The 25,265-nt window shown below is 35.4% G+C and overlaps 2 long non-coding RNA genes across 2 annotated transcripts in view; one reads left to right on the top strand and one right to left on the bottom strand.

Moving 5' to 3' along the window:
- Positions 1–25,042, bottom strand: part of LOC140621287 (uncharacterized) — an 80,981-nt gene extending 55,939 nt beyond the window's left edge. The window contains exon 1 of the long non-coding RNA XR_012021011.1: positions 24,942–25,042. This is a non-coding gene — a long non-coding RNA (uncharacterized lncRNA). The remainder of the gene's footprint in view (positions 1–24,941) is intronic.
- Positions 3,935–8,406, top strand: LOC140621504 (uncharacterized). Its single transcript, XR_012021233.1, has 3 exons — positions 3,935–4,010; positions 6,523–6,596; positions 8,351–8,406. It is a non-coding gene; the product is annotated as an uncharacterized lncRNA (long non-coding RNA).
- Positions 25,043–25,265: the final 223 nt, after the last annotated feature.

A 25,265-nucleotide genomic window follows, 5' to 3' on the forward strand; every position in this document is an offset into this window, starting at 1 on the left:
AGACACAGGCAGAGGGAGAAGCAGGCTCCATGCACCAGGAGCCCAATGTGGGATTTGATCCTGGGTCTCCAGGATCGTGCCCTGGGCCAAAGGCAGGCGCCAAACCGCTGCGCCACCCAGGGATCCCTATTCAGAATACTTTAATGTGAGTAGTGAGTAAATATCACAGACTTTTCTGAAGTTGTTTTTTAAGGTTCAAATTATTAAATTGCTTTCCTAAGAGATGTCAAGTAGTACTATGATAAAGGACTTATTTCAGTTTGAGCAGAGCCTTTATCTGCCTTACTGATATCTTTTTTAAAAAGAACTATTAAAAACTACTTGGCCCATATTAAGTATATACTTATAGGAGGCCAAAGGTAAGAAGAAAAATCTTTGAAAAAAGAGTCAAGTTTACATAAAACATTTGAAGAAAGATCTATTTTTTTTTTTACATTTTAAGTTTCTATTTGATTTCAGACAAATCTAAAATTCATTTTTTCTTAAACAGATTACCTAATTCAGATTAGATTTTATTTCTTAAATAATAGTGTTAATCAATTTATTATATATTTAAAAATGCATATTTAACAATATATTTAATAATAAATCAAATAATTACTGTGTATCCAGGACTGTTCTAGGTGTTGGAAGTTATCAGCAAACAAAAAAGACAAATCTTTGCTTTAGGGAGCTTACATTTTAGAGGGAGGGTAACAAATAAATAAGATTACTATGTAAAATATATGTTATACTAGATAGTAATATATGTTATAGAGTGTATGTTTTTTACATGGGATTTTTGCCATGTAAATATTAAAAATTTTGCATTGGGTTATGAGAAGAGTTAATATTAGAGGTGAATTTTTTGGTAAAGACCTAAAAAATAATGACAGTTCTATCCCTGCATGTATCTGGAGGGAGAGTAAGCACAAATGCCCTGAGACAGCAGTGTTTCTGGTCAAAGAATAGTAATGAGGTCAACGTCATGGAAGTGTTGCTTCCTGAGCAGGAGACAAGTAGAAAATGTCAAGAGGATAAGGAACCTACTCTTCTCAAAGTGGAATGAGAAACAGGTTCTTAGCAGAGATGTGTCATGCTCAGCTACGTGTTAACAGCAATCCTGAAGACTGCTTTGTTGAGAACAGACTGAAGAGCACTAGAAGGAAAGACTAGGAGGCTAGATAAGATGTTACTACTTTAAGGACTTGAAAAGGACCAGAACTGTGGGATAGGGCTGAAGAGATGTGCCTAAATGCTAGATATCCTCTAGAGAAGTGCCTAAAGCCCAGATATCTTCTAAGTCAATTGGATAGAATTTTCAAACAGACTTTTTATAAGATGAGAGAAAGACAGCTTTATTGAAATCACCAAAGATTTTGGCCTGAATGATTAAAAGAATGGGTATGCCTTCAAAGGACATGAGGAAAATGGCTGCAGAAGTCTTCGGAGAAGATCACCTTTGGCTATGTTAACTTTAAGATGCCCATGTGTTATATTACTGGAGATGTCAAATCAAATGTATTCTTGTGCAGTTCAGGGAAATTGAGCTTGAGAAAAGATTTCTGAATATTCTACATATTAATGTTATTTGAAATCAAGTAATTACATGACAATATAAAACAATGAATATAATGTTTCAGTTTGGGGACTAAGAGACATTTTGTCTGGTTGTTTAGTAAGTTCGTAAGCCAGTTACAAAGGTAAAACAAATTTACAGAATACAGTGTAAGTAGCACAAAATAATAATATGCCAATATTATTATTAAAAACAATCATTTCTTCTGTATGGATAAGAGAGGGTGTCTCCAAGCATTATGTGAATGAGGGGGTTAAAATGTATATTAGTGTTTAGGAAGTAAACACTCGAAAGAGAAGATCAGAAAATACAACCAAGAAAGCCTGAAGCCCTGGAACAGATGGGCAATTAAGAGTACATGGAAAACTTCAAGAGACATTAAGTGTGTCATGACATAGCACTACAAAGGTGGGAGGGGACTCATGGAGAATTCTGTGGAAGCCAATGCTTCTGCTGAGCTGCCACTTCTGGGACCCTAACATAGTATGAAAGGGAAGAAAGCAAGGATATGTTGGGAACTACATGCCAGCTGGCTGTCTCTACAGCCTCATCTTTTCTTCTTTTCTTTCTTCTCTTCTCTTCTCTTCTCTTCTCTTCTCTTCTCTTCTCTTCTCTTCTCTTCTCTTCTCTTCTCTCTCTTCTCTTCTCTTCTTCTTCTTCTCTTCTCTTCTCTTCTCTTCTCTTCTCTTCTCTTCTCTTCTCTTCTCTTCTCCTCTCCTCTCCTCTCCTCTCCTCTCCTCTCCTCTCCTCTTCTTTCTCTTCTCTTCTCTTCTTTCTCTTCTCTTCTCTTCTCTTCTTCTCTTCTCTTCTCTTCTCTTCTCTTCTTTCTCTCCCTTCCCTTTTTTTGTTAAGATTTTAGTTATTTATTTGGGAGAGAGGAAAGCGAGCATGAAAGAGAAAGCAAGCTAGTATCAACGTAGGGATCTGCAGATCAGAGAGCTTGATGTAGGGCTTGATCCTAGGACCCCAGGATCATGACCTGAGCGAAATGCAGATGCTTAACTGACTGAGCCACCCAGCCTCATCATCCATAAACTTCTAAGGATATTGGTCCTTTCTGCTTTTGTCAATTTATTGACAAAAATCTAACCTGGGTTATATAGAAATGGGATTTAGAGAATTTATCCAGTTGAAGAGCTGAGTGATGGTACAAAGGTAAGAACTCAGTATTCATAGTCAATCCTTTAACTATATATATTCAATTTCTCAACAAAGACATACGCAATGCCATGTTTTCATGGCAACCCCTTCCTCAAAAAGTATTTACAGGGCAGCCAAGGTAGCTCAGTGGTTTAGCGCCTGCCTTCAGCCTGGAGCCTGATCCTGGAGACCCAGGATTGTGTCCCAGGTCGGGCTCACTGCATGGATGCATGGAGCCTGCTTGTCCATTTGTGTTTCTGCTTCTCTCTCTCTCTCTCTCTCTCTCTCTAATGAATAAATAAATAAATAAATAAATAAATAAATAAATAAATAAATATTTAAAAAAGTATTTACAACATTCCACTTATCACTGTTCTCATATATGTGTATACTTAGAACCCATATATAAATGCATACAAGACCAAATTCAACATTCCACGAGTCTAACAAAATTTTGTCACCCAGATGCCGTGCTTAATGAATCTTTGAAAGGACATTCCACTCTTCTACCAAATTATTTGTTTCAGAGTGATAGGAATCATAGTAAGACCAGTAACTCCATAGGCACAGGCCTCAATGCATTTGCTGTACAGTGAGGTCCTTTGTCAGAGATACTGATATGTGGGAGATATGGTAGTGAATAAGACATTTTAAATCTATAGGTGGTGATTTTTACAGAAGTATTGAAGTCAGAAAAATAAATTAATATCCAAGTAAATGTTTATTCATAAAAAAGCAACATACCATCTCCCTATGGTGGGAGAAATCCTATGCACAATTTGCCACCAGGCTGCTACTCTGGAGGAATGGAGACTTATTGGAAGACCGTATTGGTTTCTGCTACTTATAAGTGGCTATTCAACACTGGCTAGAGCCATTATCAGCTTAAGAAATGGAAATCTCCAATGCTAAAATCATACATAACATGAATTCTTGTTCCTATGGCCAAGTTGCCCAATATGTCTATTAGGCAAGAAAAAGGATACAGAAAAGAACCTGACTGACATCTCTATAATTGATTATTTTGTCCATTGAGTTTTTGAACAATGGTTACAATTGGTAAACATTTAACTGAAACAGAAATATCCTCAATTCTGTGCCTGTTTGAAGAGGTCACTTCATCAATTGCCCAAGTGTCTTTCTTCCACATCCCTGACAATCTAGCTGAACTATTATCTACAGCCTATAAATCAATACAGTTGTGAATTCTTTACCTTCTCTTGTTCCAGGTAAGATAAACAATCAGGTGCCCTGATTAATGTCTGTCCCTGGAAGGATTTTCCTTCACCACCATACTTCAGACCTTTGCTGGGTAAAGTTATAAATATGCAGCAATTTACTTTCAAGTAAATCATAATAGTGTACAAAATATCCGAAAACCTGGCCTGATTTTACTTATCTATCTATCTATCTATCTATCTATCTATTTATTGTGGGTAAAATTAACTGGTTATGGAGAACTCTCCTTGAAGCTATAGACATAGGTTGGGGGAAAGGTATATATTCAATAGGAGTTTAAGCAAAGGAGGCAGAACCACTTACTTATCAAACATATTGAAGCCTTTGTGACTAAATAAGCTTGGTAATAGATTACTACTGCCTCATATGGGCAGCCTTATTAATACCCAGCTCATGATGGGTGGCTCAGGTTGCATGTTAATTTGGTGACATATGTTCAAGGCAGCCAATTTCTTCTAAGGCTCATAGAAAAAGTCAGATGCATTTCTTGAAAGAAAAATAGTTTTCCTCAGATGATGCCATGCTTTTGTTCCCAAATTCTATAATTCTGCACTGCAACCCATATATGGGAGCTTGCCAGAGTCTCCATGAGCATGTTTAGCTATCATGGATACTTCAGGAACTATTGGGTAATATGGAACAGACGAATCTAGATCTATTGGAGAGCTTTCTTCTGATTTGGTTCTTTTAAAAAATATATATTTTATTTATTTATTCATGAAAGACACACAGAGAGAGGTAGAGACATAGGCAGAGGGAGAAGCAGGATTCCTGTGGGGAACCAGATATAAGACTCGATTCCAGGACCCGAGGATCACCACCTGAGCCAAAGGCTTAACCACTGAGCCACCCAGGTGCCCCTGATTTGGTTCTCTTTTTTTTTTTTTTTTTTTCTGATTTGGTTCTTAATTAAAACTGGCAACCTCTCAGTTTGTTTAGTGAGTAGGTTGATATATGTTGCCTCCAAAAGCAAATGGGTTGATATAGGTTGCCTCCAAAAGCAAAATATGTCTACTAGTATTATATTTCTTTCTTAGTGCCGGGGTGGGGAACACAATATACAACAACTTACAAAGAGTGTTTGTGTTGTTTGCCAGTTCCTTTTCTCTAAGTCTTATCAGCATGGTATCATGCATATAGCAGGCCAGCACCTTGTCACCACTGTGTATATCATTACTTCTTACAAAGGAATTCATTCCACATCATAATTCAGATAGCAGACCAGAATGGTAAAATAATCAAAAGGATCTCTGTGAAAGAGGTCATATCAGAGGTATAGAGAGTATAAATAACCCTGAGATTGAACTGAAAACTGTCCTGTTCAAGTAGAAGCAAGTGGCTTCTCTTAGTCTTTATTAACAGGAATAGTAGAGGGTAAAAATGTTCATCAGTTTACTGAGTGAATTTCATGTATCAGGATCTCTCATGATTTGCTTCAGAAAATAGCAGTGATGGGATGCCTTGGGTGGCTCAGTGGTTTAGCACCTGCCTTTAGCCCAGGGCGTGTTCCTGGAGACCTAGGATGGAGTCCCACATTGGGCTCCCTGCATGGAGCCTGCTTCTCCCTCTGCCTATGTCTCTGCCTTTCTCTCTCTCTGTGTGTCTCTCATGAAAAAGATAAATAAAATATTTCAAAGAAAAAAAAGAAAGAAAATAATAGTGACAAAAATACTTAGAATATCAATTGCAATTGGAATTGCTACTTGACTATATTTATGAAAATCTACTACCTTTCCCCAAGACCATTCTAGCTTCTGTAGAGAGCAAATAAGTAGCTTAAGTTGAGATGTGTGGGGATAATAATTCATGCTCTTCAAGTTTTGTTGGGACTAATTTCTAAAATTTCTCAAGAAATGCAAGGCTGAGAAAATGTCCTAGAAAATAAGAAGCTGCTAGGCCATTTTGCTTGGTTTTCCTCACTTTAATATACATTATTTTATAGGTCAGTGAAACAGAATAGAGATTCTATTTTTAAAAAATGGAGATTCTTTCAGTAACTACATATGTCTCTGCTAATTATATGTTCTGGAACTAGGGAACTAACTTTGGAGTGCATATTAAAGACCACACTGAACTCACTGTGAGATGAACTGGAGCTGAAATTCCATTAATAATCTTAACACCATAAATCCTTAGTGGCCTACATTGACTAGTTGTAACACAAAGAATTACAACCAGGAACCCAACAATTTAGAGAACTTGCCATAGAAAATGGCCACATGCCCCTTTTGGGAAGACCAGAATGAATATTTACAGTGAGCAATTTAGACTTATGGTAGGGCTCTTCCTTAGGGAACCCAGCTCCCCCTTCCATTCAAGGGATTCTAAATCTGCTGCTTTAGTCATTTCTGGGGATGTGGTAGGGGCTATAACTCTACTTGTTCTATAATATTTGTCAGACTTGGATATTTTTCCCTTATGCAAATCAGGCACAATTTTTTTTGGCTAAACAGCTAGCTATTTTATTTCTAGGGACACTATGATAAATTTGCTACCACATAAGATCTCTCTGCATAAATCCCATCTGATTAGTTCTTTGGTACCACTGTTCATTTTACTAACCATGCCCACTTTGTCTTTGGCAGTAAAATATCACTAACTCTCTACTGATACTCTGGGATTACCTCATCTCCACTGCGTTCAAGGAGCCTGCATAGATGTGAGTAACTCACATGGTCACTCTTGGCCTGCAGAGAACAACTATCACAATGTGTTTCTAAAAATCTCTATGAAGAGTGTCTCTAGAACTTCATTAAAGGTTGCTGAGCCAATAATGCAAATACATTCACTCTAGCCATTGGATATTTTCCTTTATAACATACCAGGGCTCTTCTAGCATTATAGCTTCATTTAATGAAGATTATCAAAGGGTCCAGAATGGTAGTCAGGATAATGAAATAAAATATTTGAAGTGATCCAATAATATAGTTCTTTTGCACTACTTTCACACTCTATGTTACTTAATTTTATGTCAATAAAAGAATGAGGATATCTTACAATTCTTTTGGTGATCATGGTACCTACCATATCTTAGTTACACTTTGTAACTGTCTCCTGGGCCTTCCAATGTTTGTGTCTGTTGATAGTTCTAGAATCAATGAAAGTTGGAAGGAGGTGGATTTTAAGAAAACCATCATTCTTAAATAAAAAATATAATGTCACATTTTATGGTTTAATATGGACATTCTGATAGTTGTTAAGTATTTATATTTTGATTGTATTCTCAGAAACTGGGTAAGTAATACAGGATAATTTTGTAGATAAAATAACATCATTCTATGAAAGATTCAGACTGAAACTCCATTTATCGTATGAGACTCATAAGATTCTGTTCTAATTGGTGGAGAGCAGTGACGCCTGGGTGGCTCAAGGGTTACTCGTCTGCCTTCAGCTCAAGGTGTGGTCCTGGGGTCCTGGGATCAAGTCCCGCATCGGGCTCCCTGAATGGACCCTGCTTTTCCCTCTGCCTTTGTCTCTGCCTCTCTCTCTCTGCGTCTCTCGTGAATAAATTAATAAAATTGTTAAAAAATAATAATTGGTGGAAAGCAATTTTCCTCTGTGTCCTCAAAGATTAATATTAGCTCATATTCATGATATAATCATTTCCAAATTACTAGGAAACTTCCATTTCTCCAGTTAAGAATAAATCTGATAAGTAATCCTAGTATTATCTTGCCAAATTTAGGAAGAAGATTTATTTTAAGTATCTATATTCTTAGCACAGAGAACTTTCCCAAGAATAAACTCCCTTCTGTTGATGGGGCACTGAGTCTGTGAAATGACTCAGGTATGGAAATTGAGGAAACAGACTTGGAGTTGGCTCTGTTAGGTCTCCATATTCCATAATATGAACTATTTTCAAGTACAATGATAAAGAATATTTGTGGTAGGCCCATTTATATATTTCCTGGGACCTCTGCATCTTGTAATTAAATGGCCAAGGTTAGATGACTCTTAATGTCTTCTGTCACTTTTACTTCAATGCTGCTTCTTAACAGTCCAGGATTCTATCATTCCAATGATACTAGGAGCTCATTTCAATGCCAGGAGCTCTTACTTTCTATTCCACAACTTATAATAGTTTGGACTTCTGCAGGATTTTTAACAGATTCTGCGTGTTTCTCTCACCAATATACATTTCATGACTTAGGAATAAATATTTTCTGGGTTAAATTTACTAATGAATTAATGATTCGTACGTGAAAAATCCACTCCAGCAGTGCCACCACTGTAAGGAATTGATTCCCTCCTTTTTGTTATTGAAAGAGATTTTAGGAAATATATCTACTTGTGTCTAAATGTGATATGTAGCTGTCAAAGAATATATGACAATTTTAATGTAAATGCAACATAAATCATTTAGATAGACTGCAACTTCATATGTTTTTTGTTTTTTTTTTTTTTTGTTCTTAGAACAGCAGACATCCACATAAGGTAAATGATGACCATGATGAGAACATGGTAAGTGTAGAATGCTTACAATTTCTTGACATTCTTAAAGTTGCTTATTTTCATAATTCTTAAATAATCCTAAAATCACTAATCATTATGAAGTGGTGGGTAGAATGAATTACCTATTTTCTTAACTTGTCTACAAAGTACAGAGGATATTGTTTTTCTCACATCTAGTAAAAACTTATTAACAATGGGGATATGGGGGATCCCTGGGTGGCTCAGCATTTAGCACCTGCCTTTGGCCCAGGGTGTGATCCTGGAGTCCAGGGATTGAGTCCCATGTCAGGCTTCCAGCATGGAGCCTGCTTCTCCTTCCTCCTGTGTCTCTGCCTCTCTCTCTCTCTCTCATAAATAAATAAATAAATAAATAAATAAATAAATAAATAAATCTTTAAAAAAATGGGGGTATGTAGGGGTGCCTGGGTGGCTCAGTGGTTGAGCATCTGCCTTTGGCTCAGGGTGTGATCCTGGGGTTCTGGGATCAAGTCCTGCATCAGGCTTCCCAAAGGGAGTCTGCTTTCTCCCTATGTTTCTACCTCTCTCTCTCTCTCTGTGACCGTCATGAATAACTAAATAAAACCTTTTAAAAAAACACAAAGAAAAAAGAATGGGAATATGTGGACAATAAACATGAAGGACGTACAATGTCATGTTCCTGTCTACACAAGTTTTGAAGCTGGAATGAGAAGTGTTCACAACCATCAAATATTAGCAATTTGGCAGAACTGAGAAGATAGCTTTCTCTTTACCCATTCTCCTTCCTTTCATTCTTACTCTATGAAAAAAAAAATTGAGTGGGGTGGCAGTGCAACAGTATATAAGCTATCTTTCATTCAAAGATTGATTTCTTGTGGCCAATATGGAGTAAAAGAGATCAGATTTACCTATCCATCTGAATTTTAAAAATGGACAAAAAATAGGAATGAATATCTGTCATGTAGTTGGATATTAGGCAACAAAAGACTTTGAACCATGAGAGAGGGGAAATAGACAAGGTAAGCCAAATGACTGTCCCAAAGTATTGCCTGGAGAATGTTTATAGGACTTAGTACAGGAAGGTGGAATAGGAAGTCTTTGGAAGTCTACTTGAGGTAAGGAGATAGGGTTGGAAGTCCAAGAAAGATAACACAGTAAGAATTCACAAGGAAAAATGTGAGAGAGGAGAAAACTGCACTGAAAAAAACCTCCAGAGCTCTTAACGGATCCACCCAGAGTATTCAGTTGGGTATAAATCACCATATGTATGAGGAAACTACCTACAGAGATTAGAAGGCACAGTGCCTGAAATTTAGATAGGGCTGAGAACAAGCATGTTCCCAACAGAGAGATTCTTCCAGTTCTTCCACATTTGAGAATATCTGTCTCTTCTGATAAGTTAACTGAGGATCACTGATTTGGATCAGGCTTTACGTAGTGTTTTCATTGTCTTTTGTCATTGAGTGTGGCTGCAGAAGGTTAGAAGTAACTCCATTCTTTATCCTCTGGATCATAGGCACTTTCTGAATGACATTTTCTAACTCTATTAATTACTTTTTATAATTAATAAGGATATATATTTAAGTTTTCTATTTAAGTTCTTATATGCTAGGTGATATACTTTTGTTTTCATTTTAGATAGTTTTCTTCTATTAGGCACAAATAATGATTTTCTATATCATTTATTATACTGGGTACTCTTGGTCTCTCCATATCATTTTTTGTTTCTCCAATTTTTTAGTCTGTTTTCTATTTTTTCTTCTGTACTTATTGTAATAATGTAAAGAACCTCTTCAGAGCTTTGATTCAATTCTTAGTGACTCTTATGTGTTTCTTTTGTTTTTTAATTGCACTGAAATCTCTATTTTCATCTCTCTCTTTTTTAAAAGATTTCATTCATTCATTCATTCATTCATTCATGAGAGACATAGAGAGAGAGTGGCAGAAACATAGGCAGAGGGAGAAGCAGGCTCCATGCAGGGATCCCCTTGTGGGACTTGATCCTGGGACTCCGGGATCACACCCTGAGCCAAAGGCAGACACTCAACTGCTGAGTCACCCAGGCATCCCTCTATTTTCATCCCATTCAGCTGTTCATCATCACATCTTTGAGATCTTGAGCTCATGTTAGCTTAGATCTTGAGCCATCCAGGTGCCCAGTTCTAATTTTTATCATGGGGTCATTACAGGGAATTTTTCTGTCACTTATCTCTTTAAAAAATATATTCTTAGCCCTTTCTTTTCAAATTTATGTACTTTTCTTCTGTAATAAGTGGCTATAGCTTCCATATTATTTCTTTTAAGTTTACTCATATTTAAACCAGGAATTTTGATAGAACATACACGGTGAACAGATACGCTATTTAATGTAGTGTAGATGGATTAACATTTCCCATGTATAACTGCTTTATTTATAGATCTTCAGAGTTATGCACTTTAAGGAATAGGTTTTTAATTTTTGTGTTGCCTGGGAAAGGGAATGAGATTGGGAAGAAATCACTGGGAGGTACCTATAGATCTTATTTGCAAATAGGGCTCTATTTTATCTTTAAAAAATATTATTAAGTCTCCTATGCCAGAATGATCAAGAGGCAAATTTATCTTATTTCCTGGCTTGTTCCCCTTTCTTTTACAACTCAATACAGTGCTCTATAAAGTGAAGAAGTCACCTTATATTATACTTTATAAGGTTTTAAGGTCTTTCTGCTTTTGTTGACTTTATTTTTTTAATATCCTTTTATTTATTTTAAAAAATATTTTATATTTTTTTGAGAGAAAGAATGAGCAAGCAAGAAAGAGAGAAAGCACAAGCAGGGAGGGAGGGAGAAGCAGGCTCCTCACTGAGCAGGGAGTCCAATGTGGGGCTCGATCTCAGGACCCTGAGATCATGGCCTGAGCTGAAGACAGATGCTTTACTGACTGAGCCATCCAGGCACCCCTTTTGTTGACTTTGAATGTAAATATTGTTTGTGTAACAAAAAGGAAGAATTAAAGCCTCAGACTTAAACTGACAAATAAATACATATCATTTCTAACGTTTGGGAACAAGGAAAAGTATAAAGTGTTTGAAGACCAATAACATGATACAGATTGAAAATGCTTCAGGGAAAACCTTAGTGAAGGTGGAGAGCACATATGATGGTTTACGCCTCAAAGAGAAAGAAATAAATGATATGTTTTTCATTATCTGGAACCCATGTAAATATAATTAAGCACTTATTTAGACATGAGTGTCAATGCATTTTTCTCTTCCCTTTGGGTTTTAACAGGGAGCTGATGCTGTGAACCATATGTACATATTTATAAATAGCAAACATTAACTCACTTGCTTTGCAGAAAGTCTCACCATAACGTTAAGTATAATTTTTATTAGTTCAGGCTCATTATCTCAACAATTTTAGAGAACAATATTCTCCATGTGATGCTGTAGTCCTACATCCTGATAAACCAAAACTTTAACATACTGGCTAAGTAATACTACTCCAGATATATCTGTTTACCTTTTCCATTGAAAATCATATCCTAAGAAATTCCATATATAGTGGAATCTTGTTGAGAGTTTAGCTAAACTACCCCATGGTACTGCTGCCTCAGTATCCATTTCATTTGGCCAGTTACCTATAGGTTGTTTAAACTGACAGCCTCCTCATGGAAGTACATGCCCTTCATAACAGTCTGCAGAGTTGCAAGCCAATGTGATCTCCTGATAGAGGATGTCCCCAACAATTCTTGTGATAACAGTCTTCTCTGCCTCCCAACACCTTCCCCTTGCATGTTCCTAGTGAAAAGATTCTTGTATGACTTACCAAACCTGCTCTTTGGCTTTTATTGACCAATATGGTCTAAGTCCAGGAATCCCAAATACTCCACTCCCCACATACCCTAATAGAAGCATGTTCCCAACTTCTTGCTTTCTCTGTCTCTGCACACTGACCTGACTTCTCCTGTAGACAGACCTCAAAACATGCGGGGTATTTTCTCTAGGATTGGTGAGGAGTAAACCTCTCTGTTTCAATTTTTCTTGTGGTCTATTGTTCAACTACTGCTCACTATCTTTCACCTTGTTCTCCACTTAAGAGGGATTAATTTGAAAGATTCAAAACAAATATGTAACAGCCAAACAAAAAACATTTTTTATCCTGTAAATTTACTAGTAAATTTAGTGTGTCAGAAACGCTAATGTGTGTGTGTGTGTGTATATATATATATATACATATATATACATATATGCAAATAATTATCAAGATAAGAGTTGTGAAAATATGTACATCACTACAGATCAGTGCCTCTTCTTTTTGAAGCAATCTGCAACCATTTTTTGTTTGTTTGAGATCATCATTTGCTTAAAAGGCACTTATTAAAATAAATTACAATCTTCTAAGATTGAAACGGAAAGAAATAGAAAATTAAAACAGACTATTAGTAATGAAATTGAATCATTATTCAACAAAACTCCCAACAAACAAAAGTCTGGGACCAGATGGCTTCACAAGTGAATTCTACCAAACATTTGAAGAACAGTTGATACCTATCAATGTCTAAGTATTTCAGAAGACTGAAGAGGAAGAATTGCTTCCAAACTCACTCTGTAAGGCCAGCATTACCTTGATACTAAAAACCAGACAAAGATAATAAAAAAAATTACAAGCCAATATCAATAATATACGTAGATGCAAAAAATCCTCATCAAAATATTACAAATCCAAAAAAAATATTACTAATCCAATTCAATAATACATATAAAATATTATTTACCTTGAACAAGTAAAATTTATTCCAGATATGTAAGGATAATTCACTATATGCAAATCAATCAACATGATATTCCAAATGAACAAAAAAAAGATAAATATCATATTATGATCATCTCCGTAGATGCAAAAAAAGAATGAAAAATTGACCATCCATTTGATTTAAAAAATCTCAGCAAAGTACATAATAATAGAGGGACATAATAAAACCACATATGACAAGCTGACATCACTGTCACTGGTGAAAAGCTGAAAACTTGTCCTTCAAGATTAGGAACAAGACAAGAATGCCTGATGTCACCACTTTAATTCAACAAATATTATAAGTCTTAGCCATAGAAGTTAGGTAACAAAAGGTATAAAAAGCAACCAAATTAGAAAAGAAGAAGTAAACTTGTCACTTTTTGCAGATGACATGATACTATTTATAGTAAACCCTAAAGCTTCCACAAAACAGCAACAATAACAACAACTATTAGAAGTAATAAATTACGGGCACCTGGGTTGCTCAGTCAGTTAGGCAGCTACCTTAGGCTCAAGTCATGATCCTGGGGACCTGGGATGGAGCCTGAATCCCTGCATCTGGCTCCCTGCTCAGTAGGGAGTCTGCTTCTCCCTTTTCCTTTGCTTGTGCTCTCTCTCTCTCAAAAAAAAAATATAAATCTTTAAAAAAAACAAAAATTAAATAAAAAAAAACTAATAAATGAAATCAGTATAGTTGCAGGACATGAATCAATATACAAAAATCTGTTGCATTTTCTATATACTAATAATAAACAATCAGAAAAAGGATTTTTTTAATCCCATTTACATCTACATCAAAAAGGATAAACTAGTAATAAGTTTAAACAAGGTGAAAGACCTATACTCTGAAGATGATAAATTCATGACAGAAATTGAAGATGACAGAAACTAACAAATGGAAAAATATATCATGTTCTTAGATTGGAAAAATTAATATTATTAAAATATTCATATTACCAAAGCAATCTACAGATTCAATTTAATCTCTATCAAAATACCAATGGCACTTTCTACAGAACTAGAATAAATAATCCCAAAACTTGTAAGGAATCACAAAAGACCCCAAATGGCCAAAGCAATCTTGAGAAAGAAGAATAAAGCTTGGAAGTTTCACACTTCCTGATTTCAAACTATACTACAAAGCTAATAATAAAAACTGTATGATACTGGCATAAAAACAGACACACGGATCAAAGAAACAGAATAGAACCCAGACATAAACCCACATTTGTATGGTCAATCAATCTATGACAAAGGAGGCAAGAATATACAATGGGGAAAAGGCAGTTTTTAAATAAGTGGTTCTGGGAAAACTGAATAGCTACATGCAAAAGAATGAAACTGGACCACTTTCTTATACTAAATACACAAATAAATTCAAAATGTAATACTGGAAACCACAAAACTCCTAGAAGAAAATATAGGCGGTAAGCTCTTTGACATTTATCTTCTGGTGTTCTTTTGGAACTTCTCCTTAGGCAAGGACAGCCAAAGTAAAATAAACAAATGAGACAACATCAAACTACAAAGATTTTGCACAGTGAAGGAAACCATTAACAAAATAAAAAGGCAACCTGCCGAATGAGAGAAGATTGTCACAAATTATATATTCAACAAGGGGCAATACCCAAAATATATAAAGAACTTATACAATTCAATATCAAAAAAAAAATTAAATGGACAAAGACACTGAATAGACATTTTCCAAAGAAGACATAATGCTAGCTAAGAGGCATATTAGAAGATGCTCAATCAACATCACTAACCATCAGGGAAATGCAAATGAAAACCACAGTGAGGTGTCACCTCTCACCAGTCAGAATGACTAGTATCAAAAAGATAAGAAATAGCAAGTGTCATTAAGGATATGGAGAAAAGAGATTCCTTATGCATGTTGGTGGGAATGCAAATTGGTATGGCAGTATGGGGTTTCGTAAAAAATAAATAAATAAATAAATAAATAAATAAATAAAATAGAACTACCATACAATCTAGCCATTCAGTGTGGGTATTTACCAGAAGAAAATGAAATTCAATGTGGGTATTTCAAATTCAATTGTGGGTATTTATCAGAAGAAAATGAAAACACTAATTCAAATAGACACAAGAATCTCTAATGTTCATCTCAGCATCATTTACAATAACCAAGATATGGAAATAACATAAATGCCCATCAATAGATAAGTATGTGGTAGGGTGCATGAGTGGTTCAGTCAGTTAAGTGTCCACCTTCAGCTCAGGTCATGATCCTGGAGTCTGGAGATCGAGCCCCATGTTGGGCTCCCTGATAAGTGGGTACCCTGCCTTTTCCCAAGCTTATGCTTGTTCTCTTGTGCTCGATCTCTCTCTCTCTTAAATAAATAAATAAAATCTAAAAAAGAATAATTACAAAAATTATAGGTGTATATGTGTATAGACACACATATATATATGTGTGTGTATATACACACACATGCACATAAGCATACAATGAAACATTACTCAGCCATAAAAAGTAATGAAGTCTTGCATTTGTGATCACATGGATGGACCTAGAGAACATTATGCTAAATGAAATAAGTCAGACTAGAGTAAGAAAAATATTGTATGACTTCACTTATATGTTGAATATTAAAGATAGTACTAACAAACAAAACAAATAAACTTATAGATTCAGAGAACAAACCAGTGGGTGCCAGAGGGGAGAAGGATGGGAAGGTTGGACAGTATAAGTGAGGGGATTAAGAGGTATAATTTTCTAGTTACGATATGTGGAAATAGTATACAGTATAGGACATATAGTCAATAATATTGTGACAACTTTGTGTGGTAACTAGATTTATTGTAGTGACCATTTTGTAGTATAAATAAACATCTGCTCACTAAGTTGTGTAAAACTAATACAACATTGTATATCAATTATTCCTCAAGAAAAAAAGAGTTAAAGTTAATAAAGTACACAAAAACTAATTTTTTAAGTTATTTGGGGTTATAAGTAGTTATGAGGGCAAGAGTGGATAGGTGCCTAGGGAAAAAGAATAATAATTTTAAATGTCCTAAGAGAGTTGGCATTGCTTGAATTATACACAAAAGTATAAATAGGATGTGGTTAAACAAGTAAGGGGTAAAAAAAAAAAAAATCAACTCCTGATACCTATCAACCCATCTGATGTTAAGCCATAGACCTTGATGTTGTTAGGAGGTAACTGCCACTCACAGCAAGCCTTTGGTGTCCTCTTACTGAATATAGACAATCTCACAGAACACCACCATAAGACAAATTCACAGTGTGCACCATGATGAAGTAAGACCAAAGCTAAGTCACTGTTCAAACACGTAAGATAACAAACATTTACCTCTCTCAGACAACTACTACAACTGTCCAATGAAAACCTCAATTCCATTTTTTTCTTGCTTAAATGGCTTTAAATGGATTAAGACACACAATCCTATCCTAACCCCAATCTCCTGATCACACATATCCAAGCAAACCTTGCTTCCACTGAACCAGCCACAAAATCACCTAACACCAGCCCCAGATTCCTTTTTCTAAAAAGTTTTATTTATTTAAGCAATCTCTATACCCAATATGGGGCTCAATCTCATGACCCTGGAATCAAGTGTCATACTTTCCAGCCAGACACCCCAGCCCAAATTCTATAGTAATTTTTTCTAACATCATTTTAGTGAGACCTCCCTCTCCCATAATTATCTGGAGTGGAGGTTTTCTCTTGCAATGAAAGTACTACACTCAACTTTGTTTCAGCATCGCTGTGTTTGACAATGAGTGTTCCTTGGGTTGGAAGTCATTGGCAGAGTCTGGGTAATATTACTAGAGGAGTTCAGCTGGTTTTGGTTCCATGAAGAGCATGGCATCACCAACTATAACACTAAGGATTCTAAAAGTAAAGGGATGGAACAAAGATTAGAAAGAGTTAATAAAAAATCACTTATTGATGTGTGGAAAGGTTGAACAGGACAGAAAAGGGATTGTGAGGCATCCAGAAATACAGCCATAGAGAGGTCTGAAGAAGTTATCTCTGGCATCTAGAGCCAAGGATATAGGAACTAGCCATGTGAAGCTGTGGTCTTCAGCAGAGAAATATAGCCATTACCAGAACATTATCTTGTGATAAAAGAGGAGGATAAAAGATCCTGAACTTTTTTCTCTTCACACCTTATAGTCTGCTGTTAATAACTCTCTCTAATCAAACCCACTGAGGAGACGAAGACAAGAGCTTGTGGGTGATTGAGTACATACATCATTACCTATCAGGGCACATGCAAGTTTGGACAAAGTAGAAGTTGTGGAGGATTGAATCTGGCAGGGAAATGAAGAATATCCAGTAGATGAATCATAAGTGGCTTAAACAAAACTGGTTATTTTTTTTCCTATGTATAATTTCAAGATAAAGTTCAGCAGCAGGGCTGGTTTTATGGGTTTGGGACCTACACAGTCACCTAAAGCATCATACTCAGAAGGGTGCTGGGTTTATGCTATGCCGTCACCATCTTGGATTCTTAATAGTTCTTTCTTAGATTTGTGTATTTTGAAGATGAAGTCCCTTCCCTTGGGGCAATGGAGTATGCAAATGAGGAGTTAAAATACAGTTTAAGAAGGAACCGCGGACAGAAGGGAAAAGCTTAAATTTTATTACATATAACAACATTTTTTCCTATTTTATGAGGAAAGTGTCTGAAATTTTTATTTATTACTCTTATTTTTTATTTTGCAGTAGGCCTGCAAAACATTTAGCTGGGGCTTTCAGCAACTATAAAAACATATACTATCTGAACCAGCTTTCTTGTAAATTGTGGGGTCTCCATTTCTCTCATGTACGTTACATAGCATGGAAGCTCCAAAAATATGTTTTCGCTCAGTGTTGATAAAACACAGGAAAAGAAGGCTATCTTCTTCACATATGACTTCTCTTTTATCAGGAAATGAGCTAAAATCTCAGAGGTCTCTCACCCTCCTGCTCCCCAAAGGTGATTCTTATTCTAGTGAAAAAGAGGACAATGGTTTGAGGTAGTAGCATTGTTCATTTCTAGAGAAGGAGACCCTGGGAGCAGGAAAAAGCAAGGACAAATTATTTTGAGAGACTGTCGACAATGTGTGCCACAGCTATGAATACCCATTAACTCACACGGACTAAAATAGCAAGTTGGTTGGCAAAGCTGTTCACATTTTCTTTCAGTTAACTTTTCCTTCCTTGCCAATTGTTAACCAGTATCCTAAAATTTAACTATTTATATATTTTTAAATCACTGTCTGTCAAATATCTTCCATTGGCAGTAAATAACTAAAAGTTTTCTTCATCAAACTTCTAGATACATCCAGTGCATAAAGACCACAACCATCCTAAAAGTGCCAGCATAGTTTTTATTACTTTATTACCTCCTAAAATTTTAAATTATTTATTATCAAAACATGGCTTTATTTCACAATATCTCATATAAGGTGAGTGAGACCTTTGTTCTTCTTTCTAATGCCTTTGTCAAGCTAAATCTATAATGTTCTACTCTAAATTGCAATATAATAAAGGGCATTGTGTATGTGTATGGGACACATTTTGAGATGTCAATGCCAGATAAAGTAAAATACCTTATGCTTTAAATAACGGTGAGCTACTGCCATCTCCTGTTTACTAAATAAAGGGAAATCAGACAGACAGACATACACACACACACACACACACAGGAAGAGATTTAGGAATTAGCTACTTTTATAGCAACTCCAGATTTGTTATTTTGAGCTTTTAGTTTTTTAGAACCAGAAATATGATATTAATTCCAATTGGTGTCTTATTCTTAAGTGGATTTCACTTAACACAATACAAAAGCAGGGCACCTAGGTGACTCAGTCAGTTAAGCATCCACCTTCTGCCCACATCATGATCCCAGAGTCCTGGGATAGAGTCCCCCTGTATCAGGGTGCCTACTCAGCGGAGAGTCTATTTGTCCCTCTGCTCCTTCCCCTGCTCATTCTCTCTCTCTTTTTCTCTCTATCACAAAAAATAAATTTTAAAACTCTAAAAAATATAAAACCATTGATTATGTGACCAATATTTGAATATTAAGAATGTATACTTTTTGAACTCCAGTAAAAAAAGAATGTAGACTTTTTGTATGATGGGAAATGTAAAGATATGAATGTGTCCCTCAAAAATATTTTGTCTGTCTACTTCTTCTACTTCTGTCTATTTCTGTGCCTTATACGTATATGGAAGCACCTATTCTCAGTCACTATAGTGTCACCTATAGTCAGCATCACTCAGATGTGATCACCCTTGAGTTTCTGTCATTCTTGTTCAAGGTTCTATCTAGTTTCCCCCAGTTTACTGGATTGCATTGCTGTGTCTTCTAGAATATCATAGGCCTTGAATTTAGTAGAATGTTCACTGTTTGATGCCACTTCTTTGATGTTTATTTTCTCCAGAACTCCATAATCCTCCTTACTCTGACAGTCTGTTAACCTGCTTACTTTCTTTTCATTCCCAGTCTTTATATCACCACATATATTTAACTGAAAATAAAATCAAGGCCATCTCTTTTTATTGGCTAACCCAAATTTCTCCTCCAACTATTTTATATTTTTTGTTGCTCATGTTTATTGAAAACTAGTGAACATATTCATTCCAGATGATAAAAGTAATAATTTAAGATTACTAGAAAGGTCTAGATAGAATCATTTTTAAAAATGAGTTAGTGGAAGAAAGTAGTAATTCAAAAAGTCAAAATTAAGGAAAATAAAACAATTTTTTTAAATGTAATTTAACTGATTTAGTGGCAAAACTAAGAATTTCAGGGCACCTAAGTAGCTTAGTCATATAAACTACTGGCACCTGGTTTCAGCTCAGGTCATGATCTCAGGCATTGTGAGATAAAACCCTGGATCAGGCTCTGCCCTCAGTGGGGCATCTATCTGAAAACTCTCTCCCTCCACCCCTCCACCCCATGTGTGTTTTCTCTCACTCTCAAATAAATAATCTTTAAAAAAAAAACCTAAGAATTTCTAAGATGTCAGAGACAACATCCATCAGAACATGTTAAATGGCAAAAAGCTGGAACCCAGGTTTTTGTTTTTTTTTTTTTTTTTTTTTCCCTACAATCCCAACTGAGAAAAGCCTGAAGGCCTTGGATGTTTCCATACTACAAAAGAGCAGCTAATTTTTGGAAGCATTAAGTACAGAAAAAGGCCTTACCACCTTGCTATTAATCTCAAACACTGTATTATTAAAGTTGAATGTGTCCTTGTTGAATTGATTATCTATGAGACAGGTAAATTCTCTAACTAAAGCATAGTTCATGTATCCTAGGGAACTTCTGCACAGTTGTGAAAATCACCCATCCTTTTCATATACAGTTTGCTGTTCTGAAGATTTCAAAGGAATTGTCTATGGAACCATCAGGGCTTCCCTTAAAAATACTTTAGAATTGCTCCATATGCCATTATAGAACAAATAATTCATGAGTTTTCTCATGAATTAACAGTGCAGTAATAAACATTGATTAACTCTAATTTGCTCAGTAGCCATGTGAAGCTTCATGTTTTCCATATTGTCATTTGTGCTAGTGTGGCAACTATATAGATAGATATGTGAGTAGAGCCTTTTTTTTTTTTTTTTTTGGTAAGTATTATTTATTTATTTATTTATTTGAGAGAGAGAGTGCATGAGTGGAGCTGGTGGGGGGTGGGGGAGACAGCAGGGAGGGACAGAGTAAGAAGAAGAAGCAGACTCCCCACTGAGCATGGAGCCCAACACGGGGCTCAACCCCAGGACCCCAGGATCATGAACTGAGCTGAGGCAGACACTTAACCGACCAAGCCACCCAAGCGTCCCTGTAATTAGAACTTTTGAACATATTACTTGATGGTTTACCATTTATTCATCATTCCTCAGAACCATTCTTAAAATGATTAACACCAATCCAGCACATTTGTTTCTCTATTTTATTAAAATACAAATATTAAATTAATTTATTTATTTGAGAGAGAGAGAGAGAAAGAGTAGTTGGAGAGGCAGAGTGAGAGGCTCTCAGTAGACTTGATGAGTGCAGAGCCTGATGTGGTGCTTAATCCCATGACCCTGAGATCATGAATGACCTGAGCTGAAATAGTCTGATGCTCAACCGACTAAGCAACCCAGGTGCTTCTTAAAAATACACATTCATTCAAAAAAAAAAAAAATCATTACTATGACTTAATTAACATGGTTTTACTTTCAAATTATCATGAATCCTGAAATACAATACTTTATCCTATGGTTTTAACCTACCTACTTACAAACTTTTACTTTTTTACTCTGATTAAATTCTCTTCATTTACTTGAACATTTCTTCTTATTGTTTAGGTCGGTCCTAATTTTTGAAGAAGTATCAGTGTGTAAGATTAATGAAGACTTTGCCTTCATCAACCTTCGTCATTTTCCCTCTTACTACATAGTCACTGTTTTATTTTTCTTGCTCTAAGCTATTCCTTTCTTTGTTTTTGCACTGACTTTTATTCACTTAATCAAATTTTACTTTGTTATTTTGACTTTTCTGCCTGCATTTCTCCTTTGGTGACTATATTCGATCACTTCGTTCTTCAGCAAACAGATCTATGTATGTTGCAAAATCTACATGTTATGACATTTAATTTCATACTCATAAGTACTAACCACCATCACCAATAAGCAAAACCAACCAAGCAGCAAACCAAACGGCATTGAAATTATCAGAATAACATAAAGCTATATTGTGCCCAACTTGTGGTCCCAACACAACACTTTTATTTATTTATTTTTTTAAAGATTTATTTATTCATGAGAGACAGAGAGAGAAACAGGGAGGCAGAGACACAGGCAGAGGGAGAAGCAGGCTCCATGCAGGGAGCCTGATGTGGGACTCCCCGGTCCCCAGGATCATGCCCTGGGCTGAAGGCAGACGCTAAACTGCTGAGCCACCCAGGGATCCCACCACACCACTTTTAGATATTTCTGTTCCCTGTACTTCTGCGAGTTTGGATTACTTGGTATTATTTATATTCCATGTTTAACCCTTCTCTCTTCAAATACACTTATCTTCTTGAATCCCAAAGTTAATATTTACTACTTTTCTTTCTTCTTTCATTCCCTTTGTTTCTTTTTCCTTTTACTCTCATGTCTTAATTTCCTTTCTCCTTTCTCCTTCCATTTTTCTTTCATTTATTCATTAAATGTTCAGTGACAATTTTATTACCTATTATAAGTGCAGAAACACACACCAATGATGAAAACATAGACTGTTTCATTAGTATGAGCATGGGGAAAAAAGATAATTAAAAATATACTAATAAATATATTTTGAGAAAAACTAGGGAGAAAATAAAGCAGGGTAAGACCTGTAAGCACTGCAGAGCAAGGAGGTGTTTGCCTTTTGTAAAGAGTGATAAAGGGAAAGGGAATTCGAAATGTAAAATGTAAATACCACAGACTTAAAAGAAGTGATCACACAAAACTTAGATATAAAAGCCAGATAATTCCAGACATAGGAAATCTTCAGAAAAAAAGTCCCTGAAATAGAAAAGTATTGGTCAAGGCTGATGGAGACACAAGATCAATTCAGATGTAGCAAATAAGGCAGTTATTGTAATAATTCAGGTGAAAAATAAGGTTAATTGGATCAAGATGGTAGCAGTTATCATACTATTGAATGGTCAGATTTCAAAGATATCTTAAAGTCTAACCAAGAGAATAGCTATTATATTTCTATATTTATAATTTATAAATTATAATTTTATAATATATTTCTATAATATACATACAAGTATATCCCAGTAGTTAAATTATCTTAATTAAAATACATACAGCCTTTAATCTTTACCTCATTTATGACAACTATCACTAATTGAGTAGTTACATTCTTTTTCACATAGAGTAAAGCCTATAAGATTCGCAAAAATTAAATTATGAATAGATACTGATGAATGAAGAACCAAATAATGAATTATATAAAGGCAATGATATCTTGTTTTAAAATAATCCTATCTTGGGCAGCCTCAGTGGCTCAGCAGTTAAGCGCGGCCTTCAGCCCAGGGTGTGATCCTGGGGTCCCAGGATGGAGTCCCACATCGGACTCCTTGCATGGAGCCTGCTTCTTCCTCTGCCTGTGTCTGTGGCTCTCTCTCTCTGTCTCTCATGAATAAATAAATAAAATATTTTAAAAATGATAAATAAAATAATCCTATCTAGTTAAGTAAAATGTAACTTTGTTTAGGAATATGGATATACATATTAGAGTATAAAATTGAAAAAAATAGGTTAATCTTCCCAAGGTGTATTCCTTCAATTAATTAGGAAAGTTGAAAAGATAGGTTTTTCTTTTGTGATTTTAACATCCATATTCTCCTTGTTTTGCTGTAGAAATATTCTCTTTCATATTAGATGTATACATTTTATTTTTATTAGAAACAATACTTCTTGGTCATTTTCTGATGCTCCATATATAACATTGGAGGTCCAATTTCACTTTCCTCAAAATATAGAATTAGTTGTGCCAATTTCATTTATTGATTCAAATTACAGTATTTAAATATTTAAATATCGATATATATTCAGATATCTTCATTCTTCATTATGTCTTTTTTTTTTCTCTTCTTTGGCCAAGACCTTATTATTTTAATTGCATTTGATTTTATTGTTTTTAAAACTTAAATTTTATATGACTCCATTTATTGTTTATTTTTTTTTAATTTTTATTTATTTATGATAGTCACACAGAGAGAGAGAGAGAGAGGCAGAGACATAAGCAGAGGGAGAAGCAGGCTCCATGCACCGGGAGCCCGATGTGGGATTCAATCCTGGGTCTCCAGGATCGCGCCCTGGGCCAAAGGCAGGCGCCAAACCGCTTCGCCACCCAGGGATCCCATTTATTGTTTATTAATTTTAAAATCATTGCTGGTGAAATCATTTTCCAATTACAGTATTAATTATAAATGTTAAAATTTTTATTGTTATTCTTTAAATATGTATAACCATATAACAAAGTTGAAGAGTCATTGGAGTTTATTTTTTTCTTTTCCAAATACAATTTTCCTGTATCCTCAACTGTAAGTTTTATATTTTGAAACATAATTCATTTTAAAAAATGTTAGTCTTGTATAAAAGAATAAAACGAAATTTATGAAAAACTACTGGAACTAATAAGTGAATTTATCAAGGTTGTAGAATACAAGGTCAATATAGAAAATCAATTCTGTCTTTATACGAACTTTAAACAAATTGAAAACATACAGATTACAGTAGCACAAAAAGCAGATTCATTAGAGTTTTGATGGATTCTACCTTGTTTTCTGCATTTGAGGTAAAAAAATGATACTATGAGTCACTATTATTAATTTGAAATAATTATATTGCTCAGGTGTGACAGAAGAAAAAATAAAGATGCATCAGTTTATAAGATGAGTTATAAAAAAAAAATACTAAAATAGGGCAGCCCAGGTGGCTCAGCGGTTTGGCGCCGCCTTCTGCCCAAGGCGTGATCCTGGAGTCCCCGGATCAAGTCCTACCTACATCAGGCTCCCTGCATGGAGTCTGCTTCTCCTTCTGCCCGTGTCTCTGCTTCTCTCTCTCTGTGTGTCTCTCATGAATGAATAAATAAATCAATAAAATCTTTTAAAAAATACTAAAATATACAATGGCTTGTACAAATAGTTTTTTCTCTCTTAGGTATGTGTCCAGGAGGCTTGTCCAACATTGAAAAGAGAACTGCCCAAGATCATGCAACCATGATTTCTCTCTCTTGTTCCTCCACCATGCTCAACAGATCGTCCCAATGATTATCACCCTTTCTCTCACCTTTATTACCGCATTGCAAGCTCTAAAGGGAATTGTACTCTTCATCCACTCAGGGCCTTCATTTGGGCTTGCACATTGCTTCTACTCTGATACACGTGAGATCACAATCTAGACCTATGGCAATATCTCCTGGGAAACAGGAAAGTTGCTTGAGCTAGATTCCCTGTGGGCCCACTGAAAACTTATGTAAGTTTAGAATATGGGGTTACCATATATTGGGTTAGCAGCACCTGTCACAATATATAGAACTAGTATGATTTTCTAATAATAATTACTTTCTAATTAATTGTAAGTCTGTTCTAAATCCATATTTAGGAGTGTATA

Source organism: Canis lupus, chromosome 30, assembly GCF_048164855.1.
Source record: "Canis lupus baileyi chromosome 30, mCanLup2.hap1, whole genome shotgun sequence".
NCBI classification, from domain to species: domain Eukaryota; kingdom Metazoa; phylum Chordata; class Mammalia; order Carnivora; family Canidae; genus Canis; species Canis lupus.